We start from the raw sequence: 11248 nt of genomic DNA, 5'->3' as shown, positions 1-11248 counted from the left end.
AAGACGAGTCGACTCCCAGTCAAGACTGCAACTTTAATTCAAATTTGGAACAGTTGCCGAGTCGACTCCGGAAAAGCGTGAGTCGACTCCTGCTACAGCCGAGTCGACTCCTGATCGCGCGAGTCGACTCCAACCCACCAACGGTCATATTGTCAGGCTGCGCAGAGTGTGCAGAACGGCCAGAAAAAGCAGAGTAACGGCTAGTTTCCGTGGGGGTTGGCTTAAATTGCCACAGAGGACTGTAGCAAGGTAGAGAACAGATATTCCACTCCAAGCATTCAAGTTTTCAAGCTCTCCAAGTGCTCTTAAACGAAAAAGAGAAGATCTGCATTTACTGCTCCAACAACTTCTTCCCAACAATCAAAGCTTCCTCCTCCTGCATTCAAGTCGACCACTCTTTCAAGAGGAGACCGGAGTTCCAGAAGCCATACCTCTTCACCAGCTTAAAAGCGTTTGAGGGCTTCTAACTCCTTTACGATTATATTGTTTTAAATCTGCTTTTTGAGAAGCTATTTTCTGTTTTCTTCTATCTCTTGTATTTACTTGATTCAATCGGGGGATTGAATCAAGGGGTTTAAGGTTGGTTGGTGAGCCAAGTTAAAAACCAACGTGTGTAAGGGTTTGATTGTGAGCCCGGGAAAACAATCGGGGTTGGTTCTAGTCGGTGAGCCTGGGAAAACCGACCGAGTTCGTTGTGAGCTCGTAAAACAAGTTTGGTTGTGAGCTTGCAAAACAACCGGCTGTAATCCAAGGGGGTTATAGTGAATTCCCAAGAGAGACTTGGGGAGTGGACGTAGGAGCAAGAGGTAGCTCCGAACCACTATAAAACTCTGTGTTTGCATTGGATTGTCTCTTCTCTTCTTCCTCTCACATCACTCACAGCACTTAGCATTAATTAAATAACTTGCAATAGTTTTTAATTAATCATCCATAACGTTTTAATTATCCAAATTAATTTAAAACCCAATTCACCCCCCCTCTTGGGTTGTCTATCTGGGCAACAAGTGGTATCAGAGCCAAAACTCTTCCACTCAAGAGTTAAAAGATCAAAATGACAACCCCATTTGGATCTTCTCACATTGAGGGTCAGTCCACCCAAAGACCTCCTTTCTTCAATGGATCCGACTACTCATACTGGAAGGCTAGGATGAGAATATTCATCCAAGCCCAAGACTATGAGATGTGGACCATTGTAGTGAATGGCCCATACATCCCATCCATATATGTAGATGGTGTCAAGGTACCCAAACTAGAAACGGATTGGGATGAACATGACATGAGGAAGGCACAATTAAACTCTAAAGCTATGAATGTGTTTTATTGTGCCTTAGACCGTAATGAATTCAATAGGGTTTCAACTTGTAATTCTGCAAAAGAAATTTGGGACAGACTTGAAGTGACCCATGAGGGAACGAATCAAGTCAAGGAATCCAAAATAAACATCTTGGTTCATAAATATGAACTATTTAAAATGGATTCAAATGAAACAATCACATGCATGTTCACTAGGTTTACTGATATTGTCAATGCCCTAAAAAGCCTTGGCAAGAACTATACTAACAGTGAGCTTGTCAGGAAAATCCTTCGGTGTCTACCAAGGTCATGGGAAGCTAAAGTGACGGCAATCCAAGAAGCCAAGGACTTGAACAAGCTACCACTTGAGGAGCTTCTTGGATCCCTTATGACGCACGAGCTCACCATGAAACAACACAACGAGGAAGAGTCCTCCCATAAGAAAAAGGTAATAGCTTTAAAGTCTACTTCATCTAACAAAGATTTATCTTGCAGTAGCAGTAGTGAAGAAGAAGAAGATGAGGAAGATGGTGGTGAGGCACTTCTTGTGCGCAAGTTCAAGAAATTTATCAACCACAAGAAGTCCTATCATCAAAGGAGAGGCCCCTCAAATTCCTACCGCAAGGACAAAGATAAGGAAAGAGAAAATGAGGGGATTTGGTGCTATGAGTGCAAAAAGCCGGGACACATCAGAGCTGAGTGTCCCTTACTAAAGAAGGGCAGCAAGTACAAGAAGAAGAAGAAAGCCCTTGTCACCACCCTATCGGACTCCGACGCATCATCTTCATCATCGGATGAAGAACAAGAAGAGAAGGCCAATTTCTGCTTCATGGCCAACGAAAACGAGGTAACTTCCGATACGCATTTTGATTTTACATTTGATGAACTTTATGATGCGTTTAATGAATTAATGATTGAATATAAGAATATAAATGTTAAAAACAGAGAACTAAAAGTAACTAACCAAACTTACATTCATAAACATGATTCATTAATTAAGGATAAAGATAATCTTACCAAAGAAAATCTAGAACTTAAGACAAGCAATCAACTCTTAATTAAGAAGACTAACAACTTAACAAAAGATAATGAAAAACTAACTAAGGAACTTTCAGAACTTAAAAACCATAAACAAATCTTAAACAAGGATCTCACAAAAGAACTAAATGATTTAAAAGCAGAAAATCAAACATTAACTAAAGAACTTGGAAAATACAAACCTTTAGTTGAAAAGTTTACGTATAGTTCTGAAAAGTTAAATATGATACTAAATAGTCAACGAGCAGTATTTAATAAAGCGGGTTTAGGGTATAAACCAAGAAATAAACAAAAACTTCTTAGTAACTTCTTTGTTAAAGTTGGAGAAACTAAAACTAAGAAAATAACCTGCTTTTGTTGTGGAACTATAGGACATAAGGCAAATGCATGTGACTATAGGAAAAGTAAAACAAAAAGAAAAATTAAAAGGGTATGGGTTCCAAAAGGAACCAACTTGACTAACCATGAAGGACCCAAGAAAACTTGGGTACCTAAGATGACATGATTTGCTTGTGTAGGAGTGTCTTGCAGCCAAGGTCAACAAAAACCGCTGGTATTTGGATAGTGGCTGCTCAAGGCACATGACGGGTGATAAAGATCAATTTTTCGCCCTTGAAGCTAAGAAGGGAGGTGTTGTGACTTTTGGAGACAACAACCAAGGTCATATCATTGGTATTGGTAAAGTTCAAATCACCCCTTCTACTTTTATAGATAATGTTAGATATGTTGATGGTCTTAAGCATAACTTGTTAAGTATTAGTCAATTATGTGATATAGGATATGATGTTATGTTTAAACCATCACTATGCATTATAACAAATCCTAATGATAATAGTTTAGTTTTTAAAGGAATTAGACGTGGAAATGTATATGTTGTAGCCCTAGAAGATCTTGCAAAACATAACCAATGTCTAGTTGTAAATGAAACTAGAGATAATGATGCTAGTTGGTTATGGCACCGTAAGTTAGGTCATGCAAGCATGGACACAATAACTAAACTAGTTAAAAGAGACTCCGTGATAGGTTTGCCAAAATTAAAATTTGAAAAGAACAAAATATGTGAAGCATGTCAATTTGGCAAACAATCTATGAACTCATTTAAATCCATAAAATGTGTCTCTACTTCTAGACCTCTAGAATTATTACACATGGATCTATTCGGTCCAACTAGAACAACAAGCCTAGGTGGAAATAAATATGGTCTAGTCATTGTAGATGATTATTCTAGGTACACATGGGTCATGTTCCTAGCACATAAGGATAAAGCATTTTCTGTCTTTAAGAAATTCCATAAAGAAGTAACCAATGCTAGAGATAACTCAGTAATAGCTATTAGAAGTGACCATGGTACCGAATTCGAAAATCAGTCATTTGAGGAGTTTTGTAGTAAAAAGGGGATAATCCATAATTTTTCAGCACCTAGGACACCACAACAAAATGGAGTTGTGGAAAGGAAAAATAGAACACTAGAAGAAATGGCTAGAACTATGTTATGTGAAAGTTACCTCCCTAAGTACTTTTGGGGAGAAGCCATTAATACGTCTTGCCATATATTAAATAGAGTTTTGTTAAGACCCATTATAAAGAAAACACCTTATGAACTTTGGAAAAACAGAAAACCAAAAGTTAATTACTTTCATGTTTTTGGATGTAGGTGTTTTGTTCATAATAATGGGAAAGATAATCTAGGTAAATTTGACTCTATACAACTAGTAAAGCCTATAGAGTATTTAATAAAAGAACCTTAGTCATAGAAGAATCTATACATGTAGTATTTGATGACTCTAGTGACATCTCGTCTAGTAAGAAAGTTAATTTTGATGATGATGTTGAAATACTTGAAGAAAAGATAGATGAGATGGGATTTCAAGATAATAATCAAAAGTTGATTGAAGGAGAATCATCAAGCCAAGAGGCTATTGTGGATCATGGGCTAACAAAAGCTTGGAGGTATGCTCACGGGCATCCTAAGGAACTCATTCTAGATGATCCATCTCAACCGGTTAGGACTAGAGCTTCACTTAGAAATCTAAATAACCATCTAGCTTTTGTTTCACACTTTGAGCCCAAACATATAGAAGAAGCCGAAAATGATGTAAATTGGATAAATGCAATGCAAGAAGAACTAAACCAATTTACTAGAAACAAAGTGTGGGATCTAGTAGAGAGACCTTCTAAATATCCAATTATAGGTACAAAATGGATATATAAAAATAAGCTAGATGAAAATGGAATTGTTATAAGGAATAAGGCTAGACTAGTGGCAAAGGGTTATAATCAAGAAGAAGGCATAGATTTTGATGAAACCTTTGCTCCCGTAGCTAGACTTGAGGCTATTAGACTATTATTAGCATATGCATGCTCTAAGGACTTCAAACTATATCAAATGGATGTAAAGAGTGCTTTTCTAAATGGGTTAATGAGGAGGTGTATGTAGAACAACCTCCTGGTTTTGAAAATCATCAATACCCTAATCATGTGTATAAACTGAACAAAGCACTTTATGGACTAAAACAAGCACCTAGAGCATGGTATGAGAGACTTAGTAAATTCCTATTAGAACATGAATTCTCTAGGGGAAATGTAGATACAACATTATTTCTGAAAAAGAAAAATAAGGATATGTTATTAGTACAGATTTATGTTGATGATATCATTTTCGGTGCTACTAACAATCGCCTCTGCGAGGAATTTGCTGATTTGATGCAGAGTGAGTTTGAGATGAGCATGATGGGAGAGCTGAACTACTTCCTCGGGCTTCAAATCAAACAATCTGAAGGAGGCATCTTCATTAATCAAGCAAAATATATCAAGGAGATGCTCAAGAAGTTTGATATGGAGGGAAACAAGTCAATCAGCACCCCCATGAGCTCATCATGCAAGTTAGACCAAGATGAATCAGGTAAATCTGTAGATCAAAAACTTTATAGAGGTATGATAGGTTCTTTACTGTATCTTACTGCAAGTAGGCCTGATATTATGTTTAGTGTGTGCATGTGTGCTAGATATCAGGCTAATCCTAAAGAATCACACCTAGCTGCAGTTAAGAGAATCTTTAAATACTTAATTGGAACTAAGAACATAGGGCTGTGGTACTCTAAAGAATTTAGCCTAAACTTAATAGGGTACACAGATTCAGACTTCGCTGGATGTAAGCTGGATAGAAAAAGTACCAGCGGGTCCTGTCAATTTCTAGGAGAAAACCTAATCTCATGGTTTAGCAAGAAACAAAACTCGGTTGCATTATCCACTGCAGAAGCTGAATATGTTGCAGCCGTGAGTTGTTGTGCTCAAATCTTATGGATTAAACAACAATTAGAAGATTATGGCATTAAACAAGATAAAATCCCCATTAATTGTGATAACACAAGTGCCATAAATCTCACTAAAAATCCAATTCAACACTCAAGAACTAAACACATTGAGATAAGACATCACTTCATAAGAGATCATGTATTGAATGGTGATGTGTCACTCCAATTTGTGTGTACTGATAATCAATTAGCAGACATTTTTACAAAACCCCTAAGTGAAGAGAGGTTTAGTGTGCTTAGAAGGGGATTAGGAGTGATTGATCCATCCTAGTGGGAGTTTTTCACTAGATTAATTGATTTTGATGATTAGAATGAGGTTAAAATAGAGTTTCTATACAGTGATCATCAAATCAGTCCTTAATTAGCTGATTTTCCCTCATTTGGCACGATTATGGCATGGTTTTTAGGTGCGTGCCAAGGTTAGAGACGACTCGAGTAAGTTTCAGAGCCGGCTCCTAAGGGGGAGTCGACTCGCACATTTGCGGGAGTCGACTCGCAAAGTTGGCAGCTGAGGGGGAGTCGACTCGCACAATGTCGGGAGTCGACTCGAAGTCTACATGCGCTAACAGAGAGTCGACTCGCGCATATTCTGGAGTCGACTCGAGGTCGAGTCGACTCGCGACTCAGGGGAGTCGACTCGCAGTCGGGATCCGACTTTTTAACCCTAGGGTTGTTTCGCAAACACTTTTCCTCAAGCCGCCACTGTTCACAAAGCCCTAGAGCCGACTCCTAGGTCATCCCCGATCGTCTCCAAGCCCTTTTTCCCGTCGATTCTTCGCCGGACATTGAGCTTCCGTCCGTTCCTAGGTCATTTCCGGTCCGTCCCGAGCTTCCTCTGTCGGTCCTTCACCGTTCTCTAGGTATTTTTCTTCCCGTTTAGGTCAAGATGCCTCGTAAGACCGTCGTTAGGAAGAGGTCCCGTCCCGAGGCCGGTCCCGAGCGGCGCTCCAAGGCGCGGCACGATCCCGCGAGGCAACCACCTCCGGATCGTTCCCCGCCTAGGGTGGTTCTCGTTAGGCCGTTGGCCGGGAAGGCCGTCACCTCCGGGAGGTTTGTCGATTTCGACTATCTCTCCCGGGAGGGGTTCACCATAGGCGATAGGCTTAGAGCCCAGGGCCTAGAGTACTTCCTCACCTTGGACCTTCCCACCTATCCTGGCCTAGTTCAAGAGTTTTACAGTACCGTCCATCGGGGAGATGGAGGTATCGAGGGCACGGTAGTAGGTGTCCCAGTCGAGCTTAAGCCGATTCCATTGCGGAAAGAAAAGAGGCGATACCATTCCCACCTGATACGTCAAAAGCGGAATTTACTAATAAGGGGAACCGGTCGAATTCGATTGATTATGTCACTCCGCTGTTATACTATTTCTATTTCTGTTATGTGAGCCCGCTTAGCTCAGAGGTTAGAGCATCGCATTTGTAATGCGATGGTCATCGGTTCGATTCCGATAGCCGGCTTTTTTTTCTCTATTGCGTGTCACAGAGGACCTCATTGCCCATATCCTTCACCTTCCATTAGTAGGGGTGGCTCCCGCACACCCTGAGGATAGAGTTGCGGCCCTTACGGTCGTCTTAGGGCATCCACCTCAGTCCCCCCTAGATGAGGTATCTGCTAGCTCACTTCCTATTGAAGTGAGAATCCTTTTGAGCATTCTGTCCAGGTCCATCTTCCCTAAGACAGGGAGATTTGATTTTGTGAATGAGAGGGACTTAGCTATTATGTCTTATATCCTTCAGGACACCCCGATCAACTTCCCAAAGCTCATTTATAGGTATATGTGTGAGCCCCTAGATAGACCTAGGCTCTCACTCCCATACGGGATGTTATTCACTCTTCTTTTTAGGCAGTACGAGATTTCCATTCCTGAGAGGGAACCCTCTCGTGCCTTGCGATGGACTGATCGCTTATGTACGGGGACTATGCACAGGATGGGGTTTCGGAAGAGAGAAGGGATCTGGGTTAGGAAGTCCACTTTCACTGCTCAGACCACCAGACCATCACCCAGTCCTGAGCCAGATTCAGACTACCCAGACCTTCCAGACCATCCAGACCTCTCATCCACTCCTCCTGCTCCTACCACCTCTGCCGGACGTTCCTCCTCAGTTCCACCATCTATGGAGGTCCGTATTGATACAGAGCAGCTCCGGGAGCTGCGGCAGGAGATCGTCCGAGATCTGAAGGACGAGCTGCTTCGGGAGATCCGCGGCTCGGTGCCTGCTCCCTCTTCTGCGCCCACTTCCTCTGCCCTGGTCCCTTCCTTGACAGCCGTGACTGACATGACGGCTCATGTACGGGAAGAGATCTACAATATCCGGAGTTTGGTCCAGGCCCAGTTCCATAGCATGAGTGAGGTCACGAGCTCCACTCGACAGATGCGAGAGGAGATAGGTCGTGACATGCACACCACCACCGAGGGGGCCGAGCGCTTGTCGAATGTACTCATCGACAAGCTGGACGCACTACAGACATCGGTGACTGGACTTCAGGCGTCGGTGACAGAGCTCTCCACTACACATAGCAGAGCCACCACGTCTATTATCACGCAGCTCGGACATGTGACAGATGCAGTCACCCTCATGGAGCAGAGCCGATTGAGAGGAGGAGCACCATCCTCCAGAGGAGGTGCCACATCCTCGAGAGGAGGAGCCACACCCTCCAGAGGAGGAGATGCATCCTCGAGAGGGGGAGCTTCATCCTCGAGGAGGACATAGATGTGTTTGAGTTGTGTTTTGTCTTGCTTTGCTTTACTTATTGTATTCTCACATGTATTCACATTCATATCAATACAATGAGTAGATATTTTATCTTCAATTATGTGCCATTTGATGATTGGTTGTGCCATTGATTGTGTGTGATTACCTCCTTTTTGGTATGATGACAAAAAGGGGGAGAAATATGTATAAAATATGTAAAAAGGGGAGAAATATGAAAAAATATATAAAAGAAATCAATGGAAATAAATAAAAAGATAAACTCTTAATAACACACACAAATTTGTTCTAAGTGGATTCGGTACCTCGAGGCTCATTATCTCTCTTTTGGGGCTCCTAATGGAGTAATCTCCAGAATCTATTCAAGGGATATTCGGAGATTAGCTGAATCCTACTCAAGAACAAATTGACAGATTTTCCCTCTAAAAAGATAAAATTCAGTTCAAAAACTTCAAAGCATTAAAAGGAAATTCAGAGAATCAAAACATAGTTGAATGCATATGTTGAGGGGGAGAATCTGAATTTTAATCAAGCTAAATCATTAATGACATATAAGCCGAACAATTGATTGCATAATATGAAGGCTTATATAATTCCAAATGAAAGGGGGAGCTTTAACTCCGAAATTTAATGTTTCACTCCTTTCAAACTTGGATAAATTAAATTATCAGACATTTGAATTCATTTATGGATTTTACTTCATTGTTTTATGAGCAATTCACTTTATATATACTCAAAGTTTTGTCATCATCAAAAAGGGGGAGATTGTGGAGTGATTGATTAAAACCCCATTTGATTTTGATGAGCTCAAAGCATTTGAGTATATCTTGTGATTACTAATGAATTCAATTGAGTGTTTCAGTGAAAATCCTGTCCAAGTGTTTCTAGACTTGGTTCATAGTATTTTGGATAAGTTAAGAAGTCTGCATGAACCAATGTCTGAGACTCGAGTTGACTCCCGAGTATCACGAGTCGACTCCAAGCGTTTCAAGTTCACTGGCACGAGCTCGAGTCGACTCCAGATCAGTACGAGTCGACTCCGACTGAGAACAGACAGAAGGACAGAAAGCTTCAACTCAGAAACTGTCAACGAGTCGACTCTCGAAGTGCGCGAGTCGACTCCAATGTTCAACGAGTCGACTCCAGGGTAGTAAGAGTCGACTCCAAGAGAAACACAAAGAAAAAGTCAGAGAACGATCTTCGGACTCTGAGATTCGAGTCGACTCCCGCAGTACGCGAGTCGACTCCGAGACTGAGCGACCATCAACAGACAGAAGACCATGTTACTGCCTCTGAGATTCGAGTCGACTCACAGACAGCTCGAGTCGACTCCGAGACAAGCTTCACGTCAAAAGGCAGAAGACCAACTTTCGGAAACTGAGAGCCGAGTCGACTCCAAGGAAGTTCGAGTCGACTCCAAGACTGGATGAGCCAAAAGACAGAGAATCGGGAGTTCGGGCTCTGAGATTCGAGTCGACTCCCAGGACAGTCGAGTCGACTCGAGTGGACAAAATTCAAATTTGGATCCACAGACTTCAGTGGATGAGCCGACTCCAAAATTGCCACGTCAGCTCCAGAAGTTGGCGAGTCGACTCCAGGTCAAGACGAGTCGACTCCCAGTCAAGACTGCAACTTTAATTCAAATTTGGAACAGTTGCCGAGTCGACTCCGGAAAAGCGTGAGTCGACTCCTGCTACAGCCGAGTCGACTCCTGATCGCGCGAGTCGACTCCAACCCACCAACGGTCATATTGTCAGGCTGCGCAGAGTGTGCAAAACGGCCAGAAAAAGCAGAGTAACGGCTAGTTTCCGTGGGGGTTGGCTTAAATAGCCACAGAGGACTGTAGCAAGGTAGAGAACAGATATTCCACTCCAAGCATTCAAGTTTTCAAGCTCTCCAAGTGCTCTTAAACGAAAAAGGGAAGATCTGCATTTACTGCTCCAACAACTTCTTCCCAACAATCAAAGCTTCCTCCTCCTGCATTCAAGTCGACCACTCTTTCAAGAGGAGACCGGAGTTCCAGAAGCCATACCTCTTCACCAGCTTAAAAGCGTTTGAGGGCTTCTAACTCCTTTACGATTATATTGTTTTAAATCTGCTTTTTGAGAAGCTATTTTCTGTTTTCTTCTATCTCTTGTATTTACTTGATTCAATCGGGGGATTGAATCAAGGGGTTTAAGGTTGGTTGGTGAGCCAAGTTAAAAACCAACGTGTGTAAGGGTTTGATTGTGAGCCCGGGAAAACAATCGGGGTTGGTTCTAGTCGGTGAGCCTGGGAAAACCGACCGAGTTCGTTGTGAGCTCGTAAAACAACAAGTTTGGTTGTGAGCTTGCAAAACAACCGGCTGTAATCCAAGGGGGTTATAGTGAATTCCCAAGAGAGACTTGGGGAGTGGACGTAGGAGCAAGGGGTAGCTCCGAACCACTATAAAACTCTGTGTTTGCATTGGATTGTCTCTTCTCTTCTTCCTCTCACATCACTCACAGCACTTAGCATTAATTAAATAACTTGCAATAGTTTTTAATTAATCATCCATAACGTTTTAATTATCCAAATTAATTTAAAACCCAATTCACCCCCCCCCTCTTGGGTTGTCTATCTGGGCAACAGAGGGCCATTGCTAACTTTTCTCATGACTGTAATTGGTGCTTTCAAACTTGGAACATTGTCTTCCTTTAATGGGAGAGGAAGCAGGTGAGATGAACGTCGGCAGTGTGAGAAGGTCAGTTTGGAGTCTTGGACTCATCTGAAACATTGCTATGGCTGGCTAGCTGCCAACCAAGGGTTTTCATGCCACTGTCAACCTAAAACAAGATGACGTATGAGTTGGGTAGCCCAAGGGAAGCCACGAGGCAGTTTGAGTTGGCTGGAATTCTGAAGAGTTGAAAGTGG

The 11248-nt window shown here is 42.1% G+C and overlaps 1 non-coding gene across 1 annotated transcript; it reads left to right on the top strand.

The window, feature by feature from the left end:
- The first annotated feature begins 7029 nt into the window (after positions 1–7029).
- TRNAT-UGU lies at positions 7030–7102 on the top strand. The gene has a single exon. It is a non-coding gene; the product is annotated as a tRNA-Thr (tRNA).
- Positions 7103–11248: the final 4146 nt, after the last annotated feature.

Source organism: Phoenix dactylifera, chromosome 1, assembly GCF_009389715.1.
Source record: "Phoenix dactylifera cultivar Barhee BC4 chromosome 1, palm_55x_up_171113_PBpolish2nd_filt_p, whole genome shotgun sequence".
Lineage (NCBI taxonomy): Eukaryota > Viridiplantae > Streptophyta > Magnoliopsida > Arecales > Arecaceae > Phoenix > Phoenix dactylifera.
The sequence above is the reverse complement of the archived record's forward strand: the minus strand, read 5'-3'. Positions and strand labels throughout refer to the sequence as shown.